Source organism: Lepidochelys kempii, chromosome 3 (assembly GCF_965140265.1).
Source record: "Lepidochelys kempii isolate rLepKem1 chromosome 3, rLepKem1.hap2, whole genome shotgun sequence".
Taxonomy (NCBI): domain Eukaryota; kingdom Metazoa; phylum Chordata; order Testudines; family Cheloniidae; genus Lepidochelys; species Lepidochelys kempii.
Window position 1 is genome coordinate 121,619,385 of NC_133258.1, and position 12,299 is coordinate 121,631,683.

The window sequence follows — 12,299 nt, forward strand, 5'->3', positions numbered from 1 at the left end:
CAGTGCCAGGAGCTGTTCTCAAATGGCTGCCTGTGGAATGCGTGCTCCCAGCTCCAAAATAGCCACTGTGATGCTGCTGTGATGGGAAGAGGGCGCATTGGCAGGACACCGATTCCTCTGTGACTCCAGCGGTTCTTGGGACCCCTGAGGACTGAAGGGAGTGCCCTGACTGCAGCACGCCCATTGGCAGGTAGTCCTCTGTCGCAGTGCTTTGGTTGGTGAAGGGGAGGAGGGAAGATGATGGGAGTTTTGGGGGTTTTAACTGCATTGATTCTGCTGACTGGCGCTTCTGAGGTCTCCACGCTTCTGCCAGAGATAGGGCCCAGCCTGTGTCAATGGCTGCAGACTGAGGCCGCATTGTCCTGGGCCCATTTTTCAGAAGCTTGATTTTCTGGGCCTCTCTTTTGTCCACAGCCACCTGCTATGGGAGGCTGGCAGCCTGCTTTCTAACCACAGTACCACCACACTGGGGGAGCAAAAGGAACACTTTTTCCCCTTTGATACTCTTGGCCCAGGGTGCTGAGCACAGGGTACAGACAGAGCCAGACTGAGGGTTAGGCAACTTAGGAACGTGCTTAAGGCCCCATTTTGGGGGGAGCCCAAACTGAGCTCCATCTGGTCTGGTTCAGGGATGGGTGCAGGTGCTGGCCCCACAGCAGTGGTGAGGGGGAACAGTGCTAGCTGCCCCACTGCCCACTCAGATTTGGCTCCACCAGCCATCCGTCATGACGGGGGTGGAGTCCAGGGGTAATGGGGCTAAACCTAAGCAAGTAGCATTATGGCCCGGTGCACTGCTCATGTTTGGCGCTGCTGGACATCCATCATGATGGAGGTCACTAGGGCCAATCCTGATCAGGCAGTTGGGCAGCCAGTGCAGCTGCTCCTCCACGCTGCCATGGGGCTGGCTCCTGCACCAGGACCTGAACCAGACCAGCCGGAGCTTTGTCACCATCATCCAGATGCTGGATGGGGAGCTGCAGTGAGTGCCTGCATGTGGGAGTCAGCCCGGAAAGGGGCAGCAGTGTTTGCTTAGGGCCCACTAATGGGTTAATTTCTGGGTACAGACCTTGTCCCTTCCCATCTTGCTTTTTCTGCCATTACCTGAGGTTAATTTGGGGGAGAGCTTGGTAGACGTTCCCACACTTGCCTGGAGTTCCATAGGGCAAATTTAAATAGCCTTAATATTAACCAGTAACCGCGTCCTAAAAAAATGATGAACGCTGCAGCTGACCACTTACCCTAACCATAGAATATAGGGCAGCTGCAAGGCATAATTTAGGACTCCATGGTTCATATTTGTCCCTCAGACTGCCCTTGGGCCACACTAATTTCCATGACAAAGAGCATGACAAAATGAGAGCAGCATTTTTTTTGCTGTCCGTATTTCAATATACTCATAGCTGGAAAAATCATTTTAAATGTTTTTTAAAAGGGTGAGCACAATACTCATCCTCACACAGAACTCAGGGTTGGGAGGCACATTGTACACCCATATACCCTTCTCGATTCACACCCTACATACTGAAACTGAAAGCCAGGGAATGAAACTCACACCTTGCTCAGCCTCTGAAGTTCAGACACAATGCACCCTTGGATGTCATTTCAATAAAAATTCATTAATTTGAAAGGAACATAGAAAGCTATCCTTTCCCAAAAAAACTTTCTGGGCCCAATTTGTCTGGCTTGGCAACAATACAATATGGTCCTATATGGCAGACCTTATAGAGACAGAGAGGCTAAACTCTTACTTACATTCTATCTGGTATAATTGAAATCCAGTCTTATGGTAAGATTTATTTTATTTGTTTTAAATGGCTAGGGACTGCATCTCATGATACCTTCTAATCTCAGTTATACTGTAGCACCTAGAATCCTCTTAACAGAACAGATCCTGCACTCATAACAGGACCCAGGGAAATCTGATTCCTGATCACCGAGGGCCCAATTCAATGGGACATCTTGTAGAGTATGATACTACTGAATGTGAGCAAAGGTAGCAAAATTGGGCCCTGAAGAATTTATATAACTGGGTTATCCTATTCCCTCCACTGCTTATGCCTTTGATAAAACTGTAATGTTTGACGAGATCTTTTAAATAAACTATGTTAATATAATTGGACATTCATTAACTAAAAGAAGACACCGTGCATGTAAGACCAGTAGGCTTAAAGTTCTTGACAATGTCTGTTGCAGATCCCAAGGAACAAAACAAACAAAATCAAAACCAAAAAAAGACGTTTTTAATTGCAAAATAGCAGAAGCAGAAATTGTGTAAAAAAAAGTCAACAGGAAGCAGAGCAGCAAAGAGAATTAGAGGAGAAGAGCTTGGAGACAAGCAAGAAGAAGTGAGGCAGGACAGAAGAGAACAAACAGTGACAGGGAAGACAGGCAGAAAAGAAGTTCAAGTGTCTATTTGATCAAAGAGAAAAATAGGAAAGACTTGTGTTCAGTTTGCTTTAGGCTGCCAAACCTCTATTGCACCTTTGGAAAAATGCCACATGCTGCTAACTATAGTACTACCAAAACGAGAGATAAAAGAACCACCACCTACCTAAAATATATAGAGAAAAACAGAGTTGTAAAATAAACAAAATTAGAATTTACAGAATCCTGCAAAAAACACAAAGAAGCTCTAAAATCATTGGAATAACAGAGACTTGGTGGGATAACTCACATGACTGGAGTACTGTCATGGATGGATATAAGCTGTTCAGGAAGGACAGGAAGGGCAGAAAAGGTGGGGGAGTTGTACTGTATGTAAGAGAGCAGTATGACTGCTCAGAGCTCAAGTATGAAACTGCACAAAAACCTGAGAGTCTCTGGATTAAGTTTAGAAGTGTGAGAAACAAGGGTGATGTCGTGGTGGGAGTCTACTATAGACCACCAGACCAGGGGGATGAGGTGGACGAGGCTTTCTTCCAGCAACTTGCAGAAGTTACTAGATCGCAGGCCCTGGTTCTCATGGGAGACTTCAATCACCCTGATATCTGCTGGGAGAGCAATACAGCGGTGCACAGGCAATCCAGGAAGTTTTTGGAAAATGTAGGGGACAATTTCCTGGTGCAAGTGCTGGAGGAACCAACTAGGGGCAGAGCTCTTCTTGATCTGCTGCTCACAAACCGGGAAGAATTAGTAGGGGAAGCAAAAGTGGAAGGGAACCTGGGAGGCAGTGACCATGAAATGGTCGAGTTCAGGATCCTAACACAAGGAAGAAAGGAGAGCAGCAGAATATAGACCCTGGACTTCAGAAAAGCAGACTTTGACTCCCTCAGGTAACTGATGGGCAAGATCCCCTGGGAGAATAACATGAGGGGAAAAGGAGTCCAGGAGTGCTGGCTGTATTTTAAAGAATCCTTATTGAGGTTACAAGGACAAACCATCCCGATCTGTAGAAAGCATAGTAAATATGGCAGGCGACCAGCTTGGCTTAACAGTGAAATTCTTGCTGCTCTTAAATACAGAAAAGAAGCTTACAAGAAGTGGAAGATTGGACAAATGACCAGGGATGAGTATAAAAATATTGCTCGGGCTTGCAGAAGTGAAATCAGGAAGGCCAAATCACACTTGGAGTTGCAGCTAGCAAGAGATGTTAAGAGTAACAAGAAGGGTTTCTTCAGGTATAATAGCAACAAGAAGAAAGTCAAGGAAAGTGTGGGCCCCTTACTGAATGAGAGAGGCAACCTAGTGACAGAGGATGTGGAAAAAGCTAATGTACTCAATGCTTTTTTTGCCTCTGTCTTCACGAACAAGGTCAGCTCCCAGACTGCTGCACTGTGCAGCACAGCATGGGGAGAAGGTGACCAGCCCTCTGTGGAGAAAGAAGTGGTTCGGGACTATTTAGAAAAGCTGGATGAGCACAAGTCCATGGGGCCGGATGCGTTGCATCCAAGAGTGCTAAAGGAGTTGGCGGATGTGATTGCAGAGCCATTGGCCATTATCTTTGAAAACTCATGGCGATCGGGGGAGGTCCCAGATGACTGGAAAAAGGCTAATGTAGTGCCCATCTTTTAAAAAGGGAAGAAGGAGGATCCTGGGAACTATAGGCCAGTCAGCCTCACCTCAGTCCCTGGAAAAATCATGGAGCAGGTCCTCAAGGAATCAATTCTGAAGCACTTAGAGGAGAGGAAAGTGATCAGGAACAGTCAGCATGGATTCACCAAGGGCAAGTCATGCCTGACTAATCTAATTGCCTTCTATGATGAGATAACTGGCTCTGTGGATGAGGGGAAAGCAGTGGACGTGTTGTTCCTTGACTTTAGCAAAGCTTTTGACACGGTTTCACACAGTATTCTTGCCAGCAAGTTAAAGAAGTATGGGCTGGATGAATGGACTATAAGGTGGATAGAAAGCTGGCTAGATTGTTGGGCTCAACAGGTAGTGATCAATGGCTCCATGTCTAGTTGGCAGCCGGTATCAAGTGGAGTGCCACAGGGGTCGGTCCTGGGGCCGGTTTTGTTCAATATCTTCATAAATGATCTGGAGGATGGTGTGGATTGCACCCTCAGCAAGTTTGCAGATGACACTAAACTGGGAGGAGTGGTAGATACGCTGGAGGGTAGGGATAGGATACAGAGGGACCTAGACAAATTGGAGGATTGGGCCAAAAGAAATCTGATGAGGTTCAACAAGGACAAGTGCAGAGTCCTGCACTTAGGACGGAAGAATCCAATGCACCGCTACAGTCTAGGGACCGAATGGCTTGGCAGCAGTTCTGCAGAAAAGGACCTAGGGGTGACAGTGGACGAGAAGTTGGATATGAGTCACACGGCCTGTCAAAAATTAGAGGGAACATTGGGCATGTCTGTTCTAAATATGAGCATATGTCTACTGGGCATGGTCAAAAGTAATTCTTTATTCATATATTATGTTAATATATAACAAAATGTCTTTCTAACCTAAGATCTGATCCTGTGCCCAGGCTCATACCTTAGGGCTAGTCTACACTGGCAACACTAAAGCGCTGCCATGGCAGTGCTTTAACATGGCTTGTGTGGTCGTGGCGCAGCACTGGGAGAGAGCTCTCCCAGCGCTCTAAAAAAAAACAAACCCCCACCTCCACGAGGGGTTTAGCTACCAGCACTGGGGGCATGGCTCCACAGTGCTGGTACCTAAGCTTGAAATACATCAAACTTTCATCCCAATACAAAATTCAGGAAATATCACAAGGGAGTTTGATGACCTAGTAGCAGTACAGCTGTTTGTAATGAGCTAACATTGTCCAGAGAAAGATCCAGGAAATGAAAAGAAACAGAAGCTGCTTGTGACAAAAACTACTGAGTAACTCGGCAAAGCCATGGACTCCTAATTCTTAGACCATTTCAAAAACAACACTCCTCTTAAAACAAACGTTACAGGAAAAATAATCTATCATTCTCAATGAAGTATAATACCTGCATAGGGATGGAGTTTCTGGATTAGACTCCTCAGTGCTTCTAACTATTATTTACTTTTACTCATCCTGGATCCTTAACCCTAATATAGTCTGACTCTGTTATACCTACAGAACCTGGTGCCCAGGAAAAATGGGATGAGGATGGGTTGGAGAAAGCATATGTTGCCCAGATTCTTGGTTACCTCGGGTCTGCTGCAGCCCCCAGAGTAAGTCAGAGCAGCCTAGGGGCTGCTTTAAGTTATGGCAGACATATAATTGCCTACAGGCTATATCACAGCCCAGATTCTCAGTAGCAGTATGTACTATGGAAACATGTGTGTGTATGTATTATAGTAGGATAGTATGTAACATCTTTAGGAAGGAAACTTTACTATTGCAACCCCTGTGAAGTCTTATGAGCGTCAAAGGACTATTTGAAACAATGAGAACTTTTAAAGTTAAATGAGTTTCCCAGAAAATCTCTAGGGTGAGGTGAATGCAAATGTAACTCTTGTTATGCAAAAACCCAGCCTTCTAAAGCTACTCCCTGAGGAGAGATGCATAGTCTATGAATTACTTATTCCCAGATCAAAGATGCAAACTGTATAAAAGAGTCACTCAGAAATTCAAGGGTGTGTTGCTGAGGAATTCACAGTGTAAGCAGGAAACTGTGTGGCCTGGAAATATCTCAGTCTGGAGGAAGAGAGACATAGGTCTCAGCTCAAGAAAGGTGACAGAGGGGAGCAAAAGTCTGAGAGTGGGTGTCTTGACTGGACGATGGAGGGGGAATATAGGTGCAATTGCACTGAACTGTGACAGTAAAATCCTCATCACTGGAGGTTTTTAAGAACAGGTTGGACAAACTGCTGTCAGGGATAGATTAGGTTCACTTGGTCCTGACTTGGTGCAGGAGGCTGGACTAGATGACCTCTCAAGGTCCTTTCCAGTCCTACATTTCTATAATTCTATGTCAATAATGGCAACAACAAAAAATAATTAAGTCCTTGAAATAAAACTATACAGATTAAAAAAGAGTATCAAACCAACAGGCAATTTCAGCTTTTAAGAATGAAATAATAGAGTAATGAGGGGTGTTTTAAAATGGATTGGTTATTGAAGATAATGTGCAATTAATCTTAGTTTCTCTTCACAGATTCATAGATATTAAGGTCAGAAGGGACCAATATGATCATCTAGTCTGACCTCCTGCACAATGCAAGCCACCGAATCTCACCCACCCACTCCTGCAATCACCCACCCACTCCAGCTCTCAGCCATATTAAAGCTGTTTCTTTAGCTTAATCCATAGGAAATGTGCCTGGGGGCCTCAGATTCCAGTTAAACTCCATTTTCTTTATTAATTGGCATGAATCTCAGGTATTTTATTTCAAGGATGCTTTGGATGGCCTCTAGTGATACATGTTCACATGCATTAAAAAAGTCACACTTGGCACCCAATTTATTTCCTCCACTAATAGCCTCCGCAAGTGCATCTGGCAGCTTCAGCTAGTGAACCTACACCTTTAATTCAACAAATTCAATTAGTAAATGCCAGGATTTGGTTTCTAATCCTAGCACCAACTCCTTCCTATAAATTAATTTTGTCACTGGCCAAGAATACCTGCCACTCACTGTGACAAAGGAAACTGGGAATGAAGCTATGGTATTTAATATCTCTTTGTCACCTTTTGCTCACTGCGTCCACAATATATCCTGATATTTTCTATAAAAGCCCGTTCTTCATTGCAAAGGTGTTGTGGGGATCTAATCAGTTTCTCATAAACTCATGCCCAAAATATTCAGTATACTTGAGAGAAATCAGATTGTGATTTGCACTATCCCTAAAAAACATTTTATGCTAAATCATCAGGTGTCTTTTCGAAAACTGCAAGAAACTGTGGGTGAAATCCTGGCCCTACTGTAGTGAACAGCAAAACTCTAGTGACTTCAATGGGGCAGGATTTCACCCAAAATATGGATATTCACCTTATAATTTTCATGTCATAATTTAAATCAGCATTACTTTGTGTGGCTATGATTTCACGTCAGAAGAATAAGATGCAGTAAGCTATGTAAGTATATATTGATGAAAAAAATCACTCCACCATATGGATTTAAAGGGATGGGAAAACACAAATTAATCAAGAATACTAGCACCGAATGCAGTGAAACTCAGAGTTTGTACATACAGGGAATGGATGAGGAAGTTAGTGCAAAATAGTTAGGATATGAATTTAAAATGCAATAGCAATTCCACACTAACTCCCTATGGGAACATTTTATTCTACACTAATGGGCTTGTCTACATGGTGAGGTAACGCACACTACAGGGGTGGGGATGACTGTTAAAGCGTACTAATGTGTTTCATGCTAACTGGTCCATGTAGACCCTGCTGGCATGTACTAAAAGTTCCCTAGTGCACTTTAACATAATACTGCTGCACTTTATTAAAGCACACTAGGGAAATTTTAATGCACACCAGCAGGGTCTACATGAAGCATTCAATGCATAACACAAAACAATCCCATTTTATTAGCATCAGTGTCTCACCACTCGTGGCTGCTTACTCTCATGACACAACTCTCTCCTGCCCACCCACAATGAGTAGTAGCATTTCAGACGTGAGTAACACAGCCTAGGTTTGTTTATATGCTGAAAATGGCTCTTCTACCCTGTCCTCCTCTTAGCATTCCTTGTCCTCTTTTTTTTTTTTAAATAAGGGGAAAAAAAACAACAAATAAATCCAGATTTATTTTAACAAGGCAATCAGAGTTCCAATAACCCGTGGCAGAAAATCTCCATCACACTCTAATGCTGTTACAAGATTTGAAACAGCCACAGAAGTGATGTTGCAGCAACCCACTTAAAAAGGTTATGCTGGAGACTGAACTATATAACTTGGTAGGCATAGAATTGCTTACTCTTTTACTGACAATTAAAATGCAAGATATATGTGTGACGTTCAGGTAAGGAGATAAACTCCTAAAACTAATCATATACATCAATACTGATGGTATAATTCTAATCCAAACCCAAGCCCTACACCTATGCAAAGATCCACTATGGCAGTGAGGCTCCCATCTGAGCACAGGGGCCTTCCTGTGCTGAGCTCAGTGCAGGGACAGGGCCATATTTCTGTTCCTGGCCACATTCATCTCCATAGGCACAAGGTTCCAAACCGCATCTCCCTGCAGCTGCAATAAAGGGGGTATTCACCCCCCTAAATGAAGGCAGGCCAGGATACTACAGCCATTTCCCTCATATTTCCACCTAGAGGGAATGGCTTTATTTTACAGCCAGCAGCCACTGCCGGGGCAATGTGCTGAATCACATATTTCAATAGCTGGCTGGGCCCAGCTTCCTGCTGCGCTACCTCATGTACTTTTGTGGGCTTTGCCATCAGGCTCCAGGTCCTCCGTTAATGGAGCAAGGATTGGAAGAAGTTTGCACTTGTGAGGCCCCGGTAGACCTACTGTTGCAGGGGACTCAATCTGACTTCTAGCCCTATATACTTTGAATGAAGATGTATCGCTCTGTCTACTTATAAAAAAGATTCCATACCCTTGATTGTAAATTCTTGAAGTCTGGCACAGGCTTTTTGCTACATGGTTGGAGAGTGCTTAGTAGAATGGTGCCATGATCCCTGATTGGGGTCTGCAGCCACTACTATAATACAAATATTAATAAGCTACTCATTAATGGAGGGAAGAGGTCACAGATTTTGTGTATAAAATGCTCCTCTATGTTATATATACCCTTAACTGTAAAATGGAGTTTGGACAGTCAAATTGCCATATAAACTAATGAACTGAAGACAGATAATCCCGTACGAAAACTGAATTTTCCTCCCAAAATGCCTCCTGAAAACCTCCTGATGCCTCCTGTCTTGTAGTCACCTAAACCATTTTTCAGTTCCTAATATGCTGAAATTATGCCCACAGTGTGATTATGTCATTTTAGAAGCATGGAAATCAGTATTTTTAAAATAATTTATAAACTAAAGCTTTTAAACTGGATGATAGCAGCAAATGGAAGACAGAAAGGTAACTGCAGAGGGATCAAAGCAGCAAATGTAAATGAGGCAAAATCCAGTGACTAATGTTACAGCCCTCAGAATTTAAAAATCAAGACTAATGATCACTTGCACTGCTGCCTCTGGCACTTGGGCTGGTAAAAATAGAGTAATTAAGAACATTCTTAAGTATTCATGGACCAGTTGATTACCTCCTATTAATTAGGCAAGAATAGCATTCATTACTGTTGTATTCAGTCTGCTGTCTGCATTACTGTAAGTCACTTTGGGCAAGATTGTGGCAGCCTTACATGGCATGTTTTGGGGGTGAAGTTCAGGTGAACCCGCTGAGAGAGAATTCGGGGAAGGAATGTGCCTCCAGCTCTGCAGAAGGCTGCAGGACACTCTTTTCTGTGCTTCTGGTCAATGTGAGGTGGAGCCATGAGGAGAGGCTATTTTGCTACCTAAATTTGAACCAAGAAGTAAAAATCTTGGGCCCAGATTTTCAGCTGGTGTAAACTGACATTGCTCCATTAACTTCAATGGAACTACACTAATTTACACCAGTTGAGAATCTAGCCCATTAACTCTACTTTACACACTTGTATAAGTGAAATTGGATATGAATGAACTGGTATTGAAAATATAGTAATTTGCTTCTTCTTAATCTTAGGGTATGTTCTCACACAGAAAAGAGGGAGGGTACTCCCCTAGAATAGCACAACTAGAGCTGGCTCTGAGTTGCAAAACATGAATCCAGATTTAGATTTCAAATATCTCAGAGCTGATAGGTCTTCAGATCCAGGGTTTTGTTTCAGATTTATATATTACACAATAAAAACACCATTAAAAGAGCATTAAGGTTCAAAGCCAAAGACTCAAAAGTTAGGAAATGCTAGAATTAAGGTTGCCTGTACAACCTAACTCATCCCCTTGTGTGTGTGTGTGTGTGTGTGTATAATGATACAATCTTTAATTACATGTTCACATAAGTTGTCATCCTCTATGTAAAGCAGCACTAGAGGGGATGAGAAACACACTGCCAGTGGGTTTCACAGATATTTGCTAACAGCAGAAGACTGGTGAGACTCAGGAATCTTGGGTTCCAGTCCAGGATCTATAGACTTCTCAACCTGTTCCCTCAAGCTTGAGCCCTTCTGCCCCATTCCATCAACTGTTCTTGCCCTGTTACTGTCTCTTCCCATCTCATCCTGGTCCCCTTTTCCAGCCAGACCTGGGCTACTTTTACACTGCAACCAGAAGTGTAATTTGCAGCTTGTGTAAACACTCCTTCACCAGCCTTAATCTAGCTAGCTCACTAAAAAGAGCCATGAGGATGTGGTGATGTGGGCTTCAGTGTGGCTTGCACAGGCTCACTTGGCCCCCCATGTACATACTCACATTGCTAGCCCATACTGAAACCCACTCTGTCCACTCCTGATGGGACCCAGGGACTACTTAATATTATTGATACTGTATGTTTGAATAGGAGCTATTCATGTTGTCATAAATATAAAGGGAAGGCTAAACCCCTTTAAAATCCCTCCTGGCCAGAGGAAAACTCCTCTCACCTGTAAAGGGTTAAGAAGCTAAAGGTAACCTCGCTGGTACCTGACCAAAATGACCAAAGAGGAGACAGGACACTTTCAAAAGCTGGGAGGAGGGAGAGAAACAAAAGGATCTGTGTCTGTCGGTATGCTGCTTTGCTGGGGATAGACCAGGAATGGAGTCTTAGAACTTTTAGTAAGTAATCTAGCTAGGTACGTGTTAGATTATGATTTCTTTAAATGGCTGAGAAAAGAATTGTGCTGAATAGAATGACTATTTCTGTCTGTGTGTCTCTTTTGTAACTTAAGGTTTTGCCTAGAGGGATTCTCTATGTTTTGAATCTAATTACCCTGTAAGGTACCTACCATCCTGATTTTACAGGGGTGATTCCTTTACTCCTATTTACTTCTATTTCTATTAAAAGTCTTCTTGTAAGAAAACTGAATGCTTTTTCATTGTTCTCAGATCCAAGGGTTTGGGTCTGTGGTCACCTAGGCAAATTGGTGAGGATTTTTACCAAACCTTTCCCAGGAAGTGGGGTGCAAGGGTTGGGAGGATTTTGGGGGGAAAGACGTGTCCAAACTACGTTTCCCAGTAAACCCAGTTAGAGTTTGGTGGTGGCAGTGGTTATTCCAAGGACAAAAGATAAAATTAATTTGTACCTTGGGGAAGTTTTAACCTAAGCTGGTAAAAGTAAGCTTAGGAGGTTTTCATGCAGGTCCCCACATCTGTACCCTAGAGTTCAGAGTGGGGGAGGAACCTTGGCACATGTGAATAAGGGATTGCAAGGTTCAGGCCCCATGTTTGTATCCATGTATCTTTGCCATGTGAGAACCTTAAGGAGCTAAAATGAGGTCCAAGACTGCTTTGCTGCTGAAGGTGTGCCTTTAAAACGAGGTAGGGAAACTGATCTGGGCTCTTGTGTGTTTGTTTTATCAAATTGCATAGCATCCCATGTTTATTCGGTGGTTGGGGGGGATGACTGTGCACCTCCTCCCATCTGCCACAATTCAAAGGTGATGCAGTAAAGTTTTTAGTCTCTTAATTAAAGTTACTGTTGAGCATTTTAGCTGTGCTGTTGCTTGCTTTCCCTGATGTAAAGATGAAATACATTGTGTCATTTCAAGAAGAGTTTCTACAAAGAGTAAACGTAAGATTTTTGTTCAAATGTAGTACAAATGTGTGATTGTTTTTGGCAGGTGGGTTTTGTGAAAATGGAATATGTTCTACGGTTTCTACTTGTAACAGAGCATTAAAAGCTACAGTTTTCCATCATTCCTCTTACTAAAAACCTCTTCAAGGCTTCCATTCTTTAACAAATTCTCATATCAGATGCTCCCATCTTCAGCATGGTGCAGAAGGTAGTA

The 12,299-nt window shown here is 43.2% G+C and overlaps 1 protein-coding gene across 2 annotated transcripts in view; it reads right to left on the reverse strand.

The window, feature by feature from the left end:
• AGPAT4 (1-acylglycerol-3-phosphate O-acyltransferase 4) overlaps positions 1-12,299 on the reverse strand; it is a 154,280-nt gene that overhangs the window by 132,881 nt on the left and 9,100 nt on the right. The window lies entirely within an intron of this gene.